A 13,987-nucleotide genomic window follows, 5' to 3' on the forward strand; every position below is an offset into this window, starting at 1 on the left:
GCCTCCCTTCTCATTCTTCCCCGACCGAAATTAAATTCAAATCTTCTCGCAAAACAAAATAATAATAGTGATAATAATTAAAATCAAATCAACACGACCCAACCCAGCAATCCCAGACTACGGCATTCAACCTCATGTTTTTGGTTAGGGTTTTTAAAAGGGATCGTTTGGTTAAGAAATTTTGAAGGAGAGAAAAGTTAAATAATCACTCACATTGCTTCCCTTTGAATTGAAGTTTTTTGAAGAGAAGCTGATTTCTTTAACTATTTTATCTTTATTTAATTTTTAATATTATAAATACATTCATAATTTAAAAAAACTCTCCTTTATATTATATTTCACTTTCAAACCTCAACTTACCTCATTTGATTTTTTTTTAAGTTACATTTTATCTTATTTTATTATATATTTAGTTATTTATTTTTATAAAAAATTATTGTCATTATGATTATTGATTTAAATTTTTTTATACATTGACAATATGACAGAATGATAATGAATTTTTAAAATATTATACAATTTAAATTAACCTGTAAAATTATTTTTTACAAAAAAATAAAAAATTTTAAACTAATGTACAGAAATATAACAATAAATTAGTTATTATATTTTTTTTAAATTAAATAAATGATCGTTAAAATTTTTTTTCCTTCCTTCTCCTCAAATAAAATCAAATAAAATAATATTAAATTTTGCCTTTCTCCCCTCTCAAATCAAACATACCTTTAATATCAATGGAAACAGTAAAGCACGTCTTCGTTTCCCCCCTACTCCATGAAGTCTTTCGGTCTGTTTGATTTTTCACTTTTACATTTCTTTTTTCTTTATAAAAATTAAAATCACCTCAAAATTATTTTTATTTTTTATCTTACAAATACGACAAATACATCATGATCCTATTGATTATTAAAAATAATTAAAATATAGTAGATTAAAAAAATAAAAACAAATATCAATTAAATCACCATTCTCTATGAACATGATAAAACTCAAATTAAATATAAAAAATATAAAAATCACCACACTATTTAAAAATAACTTGATCATAATTTTTAATTCTATAAATTAAATTATCTTTTTCTTTTATAAATATGATTCTTTAATCTTACTCACACATGTTGATAATCTTTTTTTTTTTATTTCATTTCATTAACCAGATGGGGCCAATATTATTTAATTAAATTTTAAATAAAATCTCACATACCAATAACTCATTAAATACATTTTATAATTTTATTTTTTTAAGAAAAAATATAAACTTTTAAAAACACTTTTTATTTAATACTCAATTGATAAAAGAATATTAAAAAAATATATAAAAAGAATAATATCAAAAAAATATTATTAATAAAATTTTATTTTTATTAAAATGTCTTGTTTTAAAGTCAAATCTTTATTAAAAATATAATATAATTTAAGATGGAGGGAATAATAAAAATGGAGACCCCGAAGCTGTGATGGTCGGTAGCCGGGCGCAACAACGATGGGTCAATGGTTGATGATTATTGAAGGCAGGCGGTGGTTGATTGAGGAAATGAATTTTTTAAATTTTAAAAACTGTTTTCCAATTAATATATAATAATTAAATTTCTTGCCTTTGTTTTTATGTCATTTTATTTTGTCTTCTCCATTGGGCCCCCCACGGTCTATTAGAAAAAAAAAAAACGCATGGGCTTCTTTGACCCAGATAAGAATAATTTGAGAAGATCAGAGACGCTAAACCCTGTGCGAAAAATGATTCGGCCACTCGGTGACTCGGTCTGCTATGGTGTAAAATAAAAATAAGGTTATGCAACCCACGAAAAAAGGGAATCATTATACTACCAGACAAGAATCATGATTTCTTTTCTTCCGTTGAAGCATGTTTCGGAAGATTTTATTGTGTGATAGAAGATTTGGATATCACGGAAGAATAGGTTTAGATTGACTAAAAATATACGCGTAATTAAATTAGAGATTGAATGGAGTTGCTGACAAAAGATGTAGATTTCAGAGACAAACAAGCAAAGTTTACCTGTAAATTGCAATTACGTCTGCAGAGGGACGGCCACCGACTAGTTATGGAATTCTTAATGCATGCCCACCACCCCGCCATTGCCAAAATGTTCCAGCACTGTCTCCATCACCACAAAAGTAAAAACATTCACAAGTTTTAGTATCGCTCGGGTTCTTTGCCTGCATTTGCCGGTACTTTGTTCCGCCGATCCCGTCATTCAAACACGTCGACCAAACCACCCTTCACAGTCTCTTCAGATCCCAACAGATTCAACTCAACTTCTTCTTCAACAACATTGGTCGTTCCCAAAGCCTGGCATTCACTCGCACCCTCCTCCAATCCCCCGGCACCATCTTCTTCTCCGGCGTCGACAAGTCCGGTTTCGTCGCTCACAAGATCTCCCAGAGTCTCGTCTCCCTAGGAATTCGATCCGCATTTCTCCATCCCGTGGACGCCCTGCATGGCGACATCGGCATTCTCACTGGTCAAGGTATCCTCGTCTTGTTCAGCAAGTCCGGCACCACCGAGGAGCTCATCAGGCTAGTGCCGAGTGCCAGAGCCAGAGGGGCCTATTTGATCTTTGTCACTTCCTTCGAGGGGAATCCGCTGGCGGGAATGTGACATATGAACGTACATTTCCCGGTGGAGAGACAACTGTGCCCCTTTGATCTGGCGCCCGTGACTTCCGCCGCCATCCAGATGGTTTTTGGGGATACGGTGGCGATTTTGCCCATGTCTGCCAGAAATTTGAGCAAGGAACAGTATGCCAGCAATCATCCAGCCGGCAGGATTGGCAAGAGTCTTATCTTCAAGGTTGCCCTCATTCTTTCTTGCTCCTGTTGTTTTATCTCAATTTTAGATTCTTACAGATGAAAACATATGATCATTCTTATGCTGCGTTGGTTACCTCACGAAAGCTACTCTTTGTCCCAATGTGGCTTTTCATGTAGGCATGGGTTTGGCCTTGGTACATGGGAGCTTTGTATAGGGAGCTTTGTATGGGCTGACAGGAACGGCATCCTATGCACATGCAACCTTTAAAAAACTCTTGATGAGTTTGTCTTTAATACATGATTTTATCATACAACTTAACATATCCTGTGTCTTTCCTCTGCATTGGTCAACATGGGCTTTCTGCTCTTGCTTCCTTCTCTTTCATTTCCAATTTGTGCAGTGAGAGTTAAAGGCTTAAAGCACACTATAGTTCCTAGATGTGCGTGATGTTAGGGCACGTATGCATAGTTGCATAAACTTGTGGATGGCCTGGAGAATGAGAAATAGCATGTCAAATTGTGTGTGTGTGTTGTGTGACATGGGCGCGCAGGTAAAAGATGTGATGAACAAGCAAGACGAACTTCCCATTTGCAGGGTGGGTGATCTAATAATGGATCGGCTTGTGGAGCAGACGAGTAAAGGACTGCTTGTAATGGATGAACAACATCTGATTGGGACATTTACGGAAGGTGATCTTCGACGCACCCTCAAAGCTAGTGGGGAGGGCATCTACAAGTTCACCGTGGGATAAATGTGTAACAGGCAACCAGAGAGTCTCATTTTGATTTTTGATTCCTAGACATACATTCTTGTTGGTGGGTGGTATGTGGATGGCAGGAATCCAAGATTGATTAGTCCAGACGAGATGGCAGGGGGGCCATGACAAAGATGGAAGCGCCTCCATCACCTGTGCAGTTTTTGCCTGTCATATTGCCATCGTCAGATTGCATGGCTTGGCTTCGGCTGGCCTCTGAAGCTTGTAACTTCGAACCTGCTCAGTTACTTTTTTTTTAAAAAAAAACTTCTTGCCCCGTTCCTGTTGGGGTTCATGTAAATTCCTTGAAATTAGAAAGGATATGAATTATTAGATGGAAACTGAAATTGCTTGATCGCCTCTTGTCAAGAACGTGTGCTTCTATTGGGATTCATCAGACTTGACATCTTACAAGGGGGGAAAAATCATATCTACGGGCATGGCTTCGCAATGGAATCTTTGATCCTGTGAAGAAAATAAAATGCTATTTTCAAAGAATAAACTTACAACTTAAATCGTGCATTCTAGTTTATAAAAGAATTTTGATCAATTTGATGGGAGCAGAAACGGCAGTAAACAAGAAGCAGAAAAACCAACAAATGTTTTTCTTATGGGCGTTAGCGAATGAAGGAATTAGTGTTTGGTTCATCTCAATTTCTTATAGAACACGTAAGACTAGGCTACTTCGGAAGAAGGGAACGAGAGGCCCATGTACACCAGCTGCACTTCATCTGAGGTCCTGAATCTGATCATATGAGTCCCAATTGCAGCCCAACCTACCGAGAAAGAACTCCTTGAGTAGCATTATTGTTTGCTCAAGTAGGAATATACTTGTACTTCCGGATGCGATCCAGAGCCTCAACTGAATTAAGTGTTTGACACGGTTCCCCAATTTTTGAGGGAGTTAGTGCAACAAGAGTGTTTGGAATTTAAATCCCCAATCGTTGTCTAATTTACTACTGTAATATGGCCTTTGCCCTCGTTTCTACAAGAAGAAAAGTCATTGATTAATTATTTAACATTGGAGGTTGTGATATTATGCAATTGTGCATTACAAGACACGTGCACCTGCTGTTGATTTTGCAGTGTAAACGGATATGTATGTGTGTGTGTAAACTGAAAGGAAGCACCTGAAGAAAGCGCGGAGACTGTAGCATAGATCGTTGTGTTGGGCCGTTTCTTTGTGTGGAGTTGGTAGATGTTGTGGAGATGCAAGTTGCGTTAGAAAAAGCAAGCATCCCTTGCACGGTTTTGTCCGTGTTTTTTATTCAGAAAGCCAAAAAAAAAAAAAAAAAAGCAAGCATCAATGCCCGGTTGCCCACTAACTGCAGGACGTCACGTTGGTTGGATTCCTTTCCCATAATTGACTTGCCCAATACTCTAATCTAATTTAACCAGTAACTAGAGCCGTTCGCATTCCTTGCTCTCTCGATAAATAAACTAAGTTATTAAGGATATAAATTTAAAATATAAATTTAAAATATTAATCTTATAAGAGTTTATTTTTATTAATAAATAGCCTTTAAAAATATATAATAAATAACTAATATATAAAATATGATTCACAATTTAATTTAAATATATTTTAAATATAAATTATTGAAATAAATCTCTTACATTCATAGTCAGCACAGAAATTCACAATAGGACAATTTATTTTTTATATTTTTATTTTCTTGTCTATTATATTAATTTGTTTTTTAGTTTTATTCTTTATTAAACCAGATCCTATCATTTCTGTAAATCAAGTTTTATATAATACATATTTATCTTATTTAATGAGTTTTATAAGTAGATTGACACAATTTTATAACTTAAAAAGGGCAAACTTGCAGAGTCAATTTATAAATTTAACAGAATTTTATCTAACTTGAATTTATAACTAAATTAATATAATGTTATAAATTAAAAATGTAAAAAATAATAATTTATAGAGTGAACTTAAAAATAATAAAACAATGATCGTGACCATATGTAATAGATCACTCCCATCCCCTCCTGTTTGTTTCCGTACTTTAGATCCCACGAATGCTCTATCCCACTGCTCACACTCAGACCTTGGCAAAGGTTTCCGTTAGATTGATATGTATGTTGTTAACTCACACGCAGACATCTAAGCACGATATGTTAAAAATTGTTTTTGGCTCAATAAATCAAGAGGTTTTCAAGTTTTCTTTATAGAATGTTTTTTTTTTAGTTGAATAAAGGGAATACTACTACATTATTGCCTTTCATCGGTAAAGTCCCGCCATCCAGGCTTCACATATAGGCCTGTGGGCCCTTTTCTTTAATCAAAGCCCGTCATTGTAACAGTAACTCGGCTATTTTCACTAGCGATTCAACTGGGGCGGGGGTGATGTTTCATATTCAAGGACTTGGGAAGCATAGTATCACAAAAACAGGATCAAAGAATTTTAAAATTGATGTGCAGGACCAAAAGATCAAAATACAATTAAATTTTTATGATGAAAAGATAAAAACACCCTCATGAATTTTTTTGGGGACTAAATTATATTTTATTTTTAATTTTACACAATATTTTATTTTAATATCCTAACTTTATAAAATATTTTTTTATTATTTAACCCTAACACTGTTAGTTTTTATTTATTCTAAACAAATTATTACATTAAATTTTAAATTTAATAAAATGATTTTGAATGTTAACATATTAAGTTTAATTTTTTTAAAATAATAATAATTGACATAAAAAATAATCATTTGAACTTAATATGTTAAAAGTTAGAGGATTTAAAAAAATATTTTATAAAGTTTAAAAGATCAAATTAAAACTTATATAAAATTAAAAAATTAAAAATATATTTTAGTCATTCTTTTTTAACAAATCACCCCCATTGTCATTGGAAACACTACCAACAATTGCCGACCATGAGACCAGTTTGAACCCATAAATTAATTTTTGTTGTCAAGGAGGGTTTGAACCCATAGCTCCTTAATATCAAACAATTGGCAACTATTAGGCTACCAATACTTTTAAATTGTATAAACACAACATTATATATATTACTAACTTTGTTTTCACTTCTTAAGCTAATATTTGTCAAGAACTTATTGGTCACATGTCATTTTCTTAAATACTTGCTTCTTCAATTACTAACGGGGTTCGCAAAAAAAATTCATACACACCTGTTTTTTATAAATATTTACTTATTTTTATTATTAAAATTTATTTGTCAAAATTTTATTTAAATTTATTATTTTACTAAAATTTAATCTTCAAATTATTAAGGGAAATTGTCAAAGTTAGCAATGGAATTTGTTGTTTAACAAATTAAAGGAAATTATCAAAGTTAGTAACAGGATTTATAGTCTAACAAATATTTACTTATCAAATTACTAATTATACTTGTTAAAAACTTACTGTGCATTTTTCTAATAATTTTTATTTATTCTTACTATTAAAAGTTCACTTTTCAAAAGCTATAGCATACAGCAGACTGGGACGAGTCCAAGAAAAGCAGGGCAGTTTGGGTATAGTATTTTAAAATTGTTTTTTATTTGTATTTAAAAAACAATTGTTCTTTTTTAAGTCAAGAAAAATAATAAAAAATGATAATAAAATCTTGTCAAATTATATAAACGATAATTTAATTCCTTAAAATGTCATCTTTTCAATAAAAATTTTAGGAACTTTTTTTGTCACTAACTTTTTTAGTGAAAAGACAATTTTATCTTAATCGAAAATACCAAACTCTAATAATAATTTTTATTTTGTAAATCGTAAGAATTAATAATAAATCATAACTTATCATTGGAATTTTTTTATTGAAAAACAAACTCAAATAATAACTTTTGCTTAATGAATAACAACTTTTTATTTTGTAAATTATAAGAATTGAACAAAAAATCATAACTTGTTAATTGTAATTTTTATTATTGAAAAAAAACTTCAATAATTATTTTTGCTTAATGAATAATAACTTTTATTTGGTGTTAATCGTAAGAATAAATAAAAAATTATAATTTACCAAATATAATTTTTATTATTAAAAATAAATTCTTAAAATAATAAATTTCATTCAACTTTTATTTAAAGAATCACAATTTTTTTAAAAAAAAATCGCAAGAGTTGAATAAAAAATATAAATTATCAATAAGAGTAAAATAATTTTTCAATTAAAATTTATGGATAAAAAGATTTTAAAATTTTTATTAAAATTATGAGAGATATTAAATTATTAGTCATTTAATTTTTAAAAATTTTATTATTATCTTTTTAAAAGTATTTGTTTAGGTCGTCGTTTTCTATTAGCATTTGCTATTGCCAACCATCAACTCCCACCATCATAAACCGTCGCTGACCACTGCTGACCACGGCCAATTGCCGCCAACCCCAAGCAGCTAGTGTTTAGTATCGTCTATTGGTGTTCTTAAAACCTGCTTTCAAAGTAATTTTTTTTTTGGGTTGAATTATTTATTTGCCGGCCAATATTTTCTGAAGCGAAAAAAAAATTATTTTTATCTTACTATTTTTTATGGAAAAAAATGAACCATATATCGTAAAAAAGTTCTAAACGCTAAATTAAATATTTTAAAATTCATGCGTTTCTTCCTTCCAAATCCTTGCTTAGTTTGGATGGATGAAAAAGTACGAGAAAAAATAAAATGAGAGATAGTACAAGACAAAACTTTTAAAAAAAAATAATAAGTTTTATTATTTTTGAGAGTTTTCCCTTTTAATATTATTTCTTCTCTATTTTTCACTCAATCAAACTAGGGGTTAATAAGTATGTGTGGGGTCGTGGGCATTTTGGAATCCTTGGTTTGGCCAAATACCTCCGAAATATGGAAAATATTAAGCGATAACAGGGAAACACACAGCACTGATAATTTGGAAGAGATATGAGACCGGAATATGGAGCCTCTGAGAGTTTGAAATTGGCTGTAACAATTTTTTAAAAGATACTAATGGATGGATGTGCATGTAATCATATCAGAAACATTAAACTAGGGTTCCTAAGTTGTCGGCTGATATGGTTTAAGCATAAAGAATGATGTCCCACGCACGCGTCTTGTAACTTGTTCGTCGATCAACAATTGAAAGCAGCGATGAAACAGCTGCCATCCATCCCTGCAACCATAAAAGCTTCTTTGCTGCAATAAAATAATTGCCAAGAGAAAGAGAGATACTCTGAGAGGCAAAAGCAAAAAGCGACAAATCAATAAATGTGTCTTTGGAACCAAACCAAACAGTTTCTCTTAATTGGGTTGGACGATTCCCCCAATACTCCACATGTAGAAAAAGCATTCCACATGATTATCACTTCCAGTGGATTGCAGCTGCACAACTAAAGGTCAAAATGTAAATATGCTCCCCACACTTTTCATGCTATTTCTTTCTTCCTGATATTATTATATTCCATGCAGGCCCTTAGCTTTATTACTAACCCAATCAAACACAATCCCCCGATCCAATTAATTCCTTTCTTCTCTGTCATGTGCACATTAATACAATATAATTACGTTTAGATTCTGATTCACACGCCCCCCCCCCCCCGATCCTTCCATAGCTAGACCAGACCAGACACGAAGCTTTATTAATTGTGGATCCAGGCTGGGTTGCCATACCGTGTGTATTGATTCCAAACGTGACAATTAAATTAATTACTTGCTAAAAAGAATGAAAAGAAAACAATGAGCATGTTTCTGATACTGATCAGATAGTGAACAAATTAATTGTACATGAATTAAAAGGACTGTCCCAATGGATGCTACTGGGATAATTATAACTAAATTACATTAAAGGAAGGGGGGAAAAATCTCAAAACGACCTCATACGCTAAGAACTTGGACAGATATGCCACAACCTTAAAACATCTTTGGAAGTTCAAGTCAAGCACTTGACTCCTCTCAAAGACAAACTCCACATATGTGCATTTTTTTTCACAGATCTGCAATTTTGGTAATTTGGGTGATATGAACCATAGATATACACCTGCACATTTTTCTTATAACAAAACCATACTGTCATTATCAACATCGAATCTCATTCCGTCCAAGTTTGAGGCCACGTCATTGTGGTGGATGCTGTTTTCTTCCAGATCCATGTCCCACAAGAATCCATCGTCATATCCAACATGATCTCCTTTTGGAATATGTGAGAGACAGTACTAGTGTTTGTTCCCCGAGAATCTGAAGGAGATTCATGAGAGAGCTGTTCTGGTTCTGGTATTGGTAATCATGGGGCGGCAATGGAGGCGAAAGTGGTGAAGCCAGGAGGCACAGTTTGATTGGTTGGAGATGAAGGCAAAGTAAAGGAAGGGGCAGTCTCAAACATGTCTTGCGGGCTGAATTTGGCAGTGTTGTCTGCTCTACTTTTGTAAAATACTCTACACAAAACCCAGTCCTCCTGTGTAATCAACACAAGTTTGACCTGATTAGCAAGAATTAATGTGAACTCACATGCTATGCGCTTGAATTTAATTAATCAAGCGTTATCCTCACTCCAATATACTAATTATTCCATGGCTGATAAACAGGAAGTAGACAGCCCTCGCATCTATTTTATTTCCATGCCTCTCGCTGACACATGGAAGCAACATAGTACAAGTTTGATTGAACAAAATGTGAATAATTGAAGCATCAGTGTTTGTTATTACATCATTCGTCGACATCGAATCCGTGGAGAAAATCAATAATCAAACATATATATAGTGATAGGAGGTCTATAATTTAAGTACCCATGACCTCTTCTCAAAAAAGTAATTAATCTGCAAACTAAAAATTGTTCACTGTAGGCTGATAGCTATGGTTAGGCATAGTAATGATAGGGGGTTTGAAAAAGGAAGAAGTGAGAATGAAACCTTGGGGGGCATGTGTGGGGTCTCCAGGCGGAATTCATGCATGATCCAACCAGTCTTCATGCCATTGGGGGCTCTGTTCCTGTAGAACACCAGCGTCTTCCTCATCCCTACAATCTCGCGTGTCATTGGGTCCAGCACGGTCCTATCCTTCCCTGTCGCCTTCCAATACCCAGACGTCGTCGCCCTATTTGTCCGGAATCCCGTGGCGTATTTACGGTCACGGAAGCTGAAGAAGTACCATTCGTTCGTGTTCAGCTTTGCCACCTCTACGTAAATCACCCACCCACTCGTGATTAGTCAGATTTTTGAAGCGCATAATTAAACACCACAAATAATACAAGCACATAAGATCAATATATATATATATTAACCAACGAAATGTCTTTGATTGGTTGAAGTTGCCATGAGATAGGAACAGTGCGCAAAACATCATTCAGACTTCATACAATTTTCGTAACCCAAATACTTGTTAGGTGCATGAGACGTTGAGAATATATAGATCATGCTTTAACAGGAAAAAAAATATAACTATGTATGGGAAAAATCAACTAAATAGTCTCAAGCTATACATATATGCGCAATTTTCAAGTCCCCAGTAAATAAATAAATGCAAAAGGTGATGGAGACTATGTTGTTAGCTAGAAAGGTTCGAGAAGTTTGCCATATACTTATAATTACGTAACACTTCGTTTTTACCATTTTTACAAAGCTTTCCATGCATTATGCTGCGTAAGAAGTCCAAGAACTAGTTTAGTCAAGAAAGATCAGGATTTCATTTTATGTGTATAGAAATATACTCTTTCTAATTTAAAGGGCACATACATGATTGCTAATTATGTATATAGGAACGTTAAGCAGTCAATCTCACCTAGATAGGGAGTCATAATTCCCAATAGAAAGGTAACGTAGAATATGCACTATGTTCCATGATGAAATCTAAGGAAGTGTCACACTAAAAAAGGGGAGAAAAATTTAGGAGGTGCTGTGTAGAAGTGTAAAATGATATTCAAAGATTAAAGGTAAAATTGAGTGCTATATTGAACCACAGGCGACGTACTTACGGACTATAGTGTTGCCTTTAATTATATGCAGAAATAATATTTTTTACCATAATTAGTTTTTTTTTGGGGCCAAAACCATAATTAGTTATTGGAAGAAGAATAATTTCCGACGCTGCTCCAATAATTGGTAAATGATCAAGTTGAAACAGTAATTGTACCCAGAAATACGATAAAGTGTATGGAGCAGGGAAGGCAGGGGATATGATCAGGTGCGTGTGCTATATGGACCCTAATATAGTTTGGTGTGCTAAAATAACAGTTATGGCATGTGCGAGGAACCAACAATACAATGAAATGGGGACCCTATATATTAATGGCACATGACAAGCTCCCATCTAAATACAAATTAAAATGCATTTGTTTTCATACTTAATATCAATAATTAAGTTTTTTTTTTTTTTTGGTGGGGGGGAGGCCGTGTCCGCTAATTGGGGCTTCATTTTCCACCGCCATCTTCATATTTGAATATCCAGAATATAGAACATATGCTTTAACTGAAGAAAATAGTCCGAATTATTAAAACAACGGGCCGTGATCAGGAAGAATAACAGTAAAATAAACTCGGTGGTGATGAGATTGCAGCACAGTCCAGCTCACAAGATAAATATACATACTAGAAGCATAAAACTATAATTAAAGATCAGAGAGATTCATATATTTATTTGAAACAATTCATAAAGGAGTTGGCATGCATTTCATTCTTTGCCCATTAAAGCACTGAGTAAACTACAGACACACACAAGATTCCTCCGCCCTCTCTCCCCCCCCCCCCCCTGTCATTCTTCTTAATCCTCTCTCCTGGAAAGAAATTTGTCTGCTTGCATATAATAGCAGATTATATTTGACAGACGTGCATTTGCATGTCTTCCTGTTATGGAATTTTAATTAATTGTTCTGCCTCCTTTGGTTGGAGACCATCATATCTGAATTAAATTCCATAAAATTAAATTACTATCTGGTTCATCATGACACGACCGGGATCACAGTTCAAACCTTTTCCCTCAAGTGACGCACGCGATGCTCTTAAAAGAATACAGAAGAGATCACAGGCAAACAGAGAATATATATATATATATATATTCAAGAACAAAATTGAATTATATAAGATCACAATTAAGAAGGAAGACGAGGAGAGACAAAGAGAGGTATCTATATGAGAAGATATATATGTACCTGGAAGCTGCCATGGCTCGCATGTATGCAAGTCGATTTCGACCAAAGTACCCTTGAGAATTTCCTCATTGGTGATCTTCTTGTACAGGTAATGGCAAACCAACTCCTCGTCGCTCGGATAGAAACGAAACCCAGGAGGGAGTGAAGCCCCTATGTCTCTCAGACCCATTAATTCTTTTGCTTTTTAAACACAGAGAGAAGAGAGAGAGCAGGATATATGATCTATAAAAGAAGCTTTGAGAAATAACACTAGTTGCTCCGGGTATTTGAAATATATAATATGGGGTAGAGGCAGCGAGGTTGGTACTGCGTATTTATATACATATTTAGTTAGGAAGATGTGAGGGACTTTACCATTTAGAAATTATTAATATTCCAGCAGGGCCATGCTAGCTTGTGTAACTGAGGTTAGTTATAGTGGGAAGTCTCAAGAAAAACCAAACCTGCAAGATATCTCTGTACCTATTAGGGGTTCAACACATTTGGTATGCTCATCATTCACATGCGACAAAAACCTCTCGAGCATAATTCCGAGAGAAACCCTCCAAAATACTCCTTTTTTTATTTGTATTATTATTAAAGTTATCCCCCACCCTCCTATTTTTCTTGTGCCAGAGGAGAAGCTTTTAATTATTTAACGGTGTGGTTAATTAATTACAAACAATATCTTATTGTGCAGCTAGCATATCACGGACGCTCATAGAATATCCACCGATATTTATTTAATATTACCATAATGTAGTGGAAATAAATATAACCTGTATAGATGGCCCGATATTCGTTATCTTAATTCCTTTTATTTAATTCTTTAATTTATTGTTTAGAAAATTAGGGGACTCTGATTCAAACTGTCAAGCTTGTTGTCTAGGACTAACTAGTCCAACACTTTCCTGGTTTAATTAGCTTTATTCCATTGAAGATTTGTAGGTCTCACCGCCTTAAGGTAGCTTATATATGAAGCTTCCACATGCCAAGATCTAAATCTAAATTTCAATTTTTTTCTATGCTGTCTCTGACACCTTTTGTATTTTCCATCTTTGTCTGTGACTCTGAGTGAGAAAAAGAATAAAAAAAAATTCCCTGAATTATAAAAGACGAGTGATTCTGTTTGTTAGGTTATCCATCAGCAAACATCTAAAATCCAAAAGCGTCGCAAATAAAAAGGCTTGGAATTTTTTGTTAATATAAACTATAACATAATGCAGCATCAGTTCATTAAAACAAAAAAAAAAATTTATATGAAAAACTAAGGATCCACCAAAAGATATACACCCAACACACATGCATGATTTCGAGTTAAAAGAGCAGCGCCAAAGATTCAATTGAGAAGCATCTGATGCATCTGCAGATCCCAGAACATGGATGTGGTCACGATCCTAAGAAAAACAAGAAAATAATTCAAGTT

At 33.7% G+C, this 13,987-nt stretch overlaps 2 pseudogenes; one reads left to right on the forward strand and one right to left on the reverse strand.

The window, feature by feature from the left end:
- Window positions 1-1,961: 1,961 nt before the first annotated feature.
- Window positions 1,962-3,775, forward strand: LOC129295320 (probable arabinose 5-phosphate isomerase; annotated as a pseudogene).
- Window positions 3,776-9,140: 5,365 nt separating this feature from the next.
- Window positions 9,141-12,869, reverse strand: LOC129295325 (NAC domain-containing protein 21/22-like; annotated as a pseudogene).
- Window positions 12,870-13,987: the final 1,118 nt, after the last annotated feature.

The sequence above is a fragment of the Prosopis cineraria genome, unplaced genomic scaffold (assembly GCF_029017545.1).
Source record: "Prosopis cineraria cultivar Desert tree isolate PC_DT_omini unplaced genomic scaffold, ASM2901754v1 PC88, whole genome shotgun sequence".
Lineage (NCBI taxonomy): Eukaryota > Viridiplantae > Streptophyta > Magnoliopsida > Fabales > Fabaceae > Prosopis > Prosopis cineraria.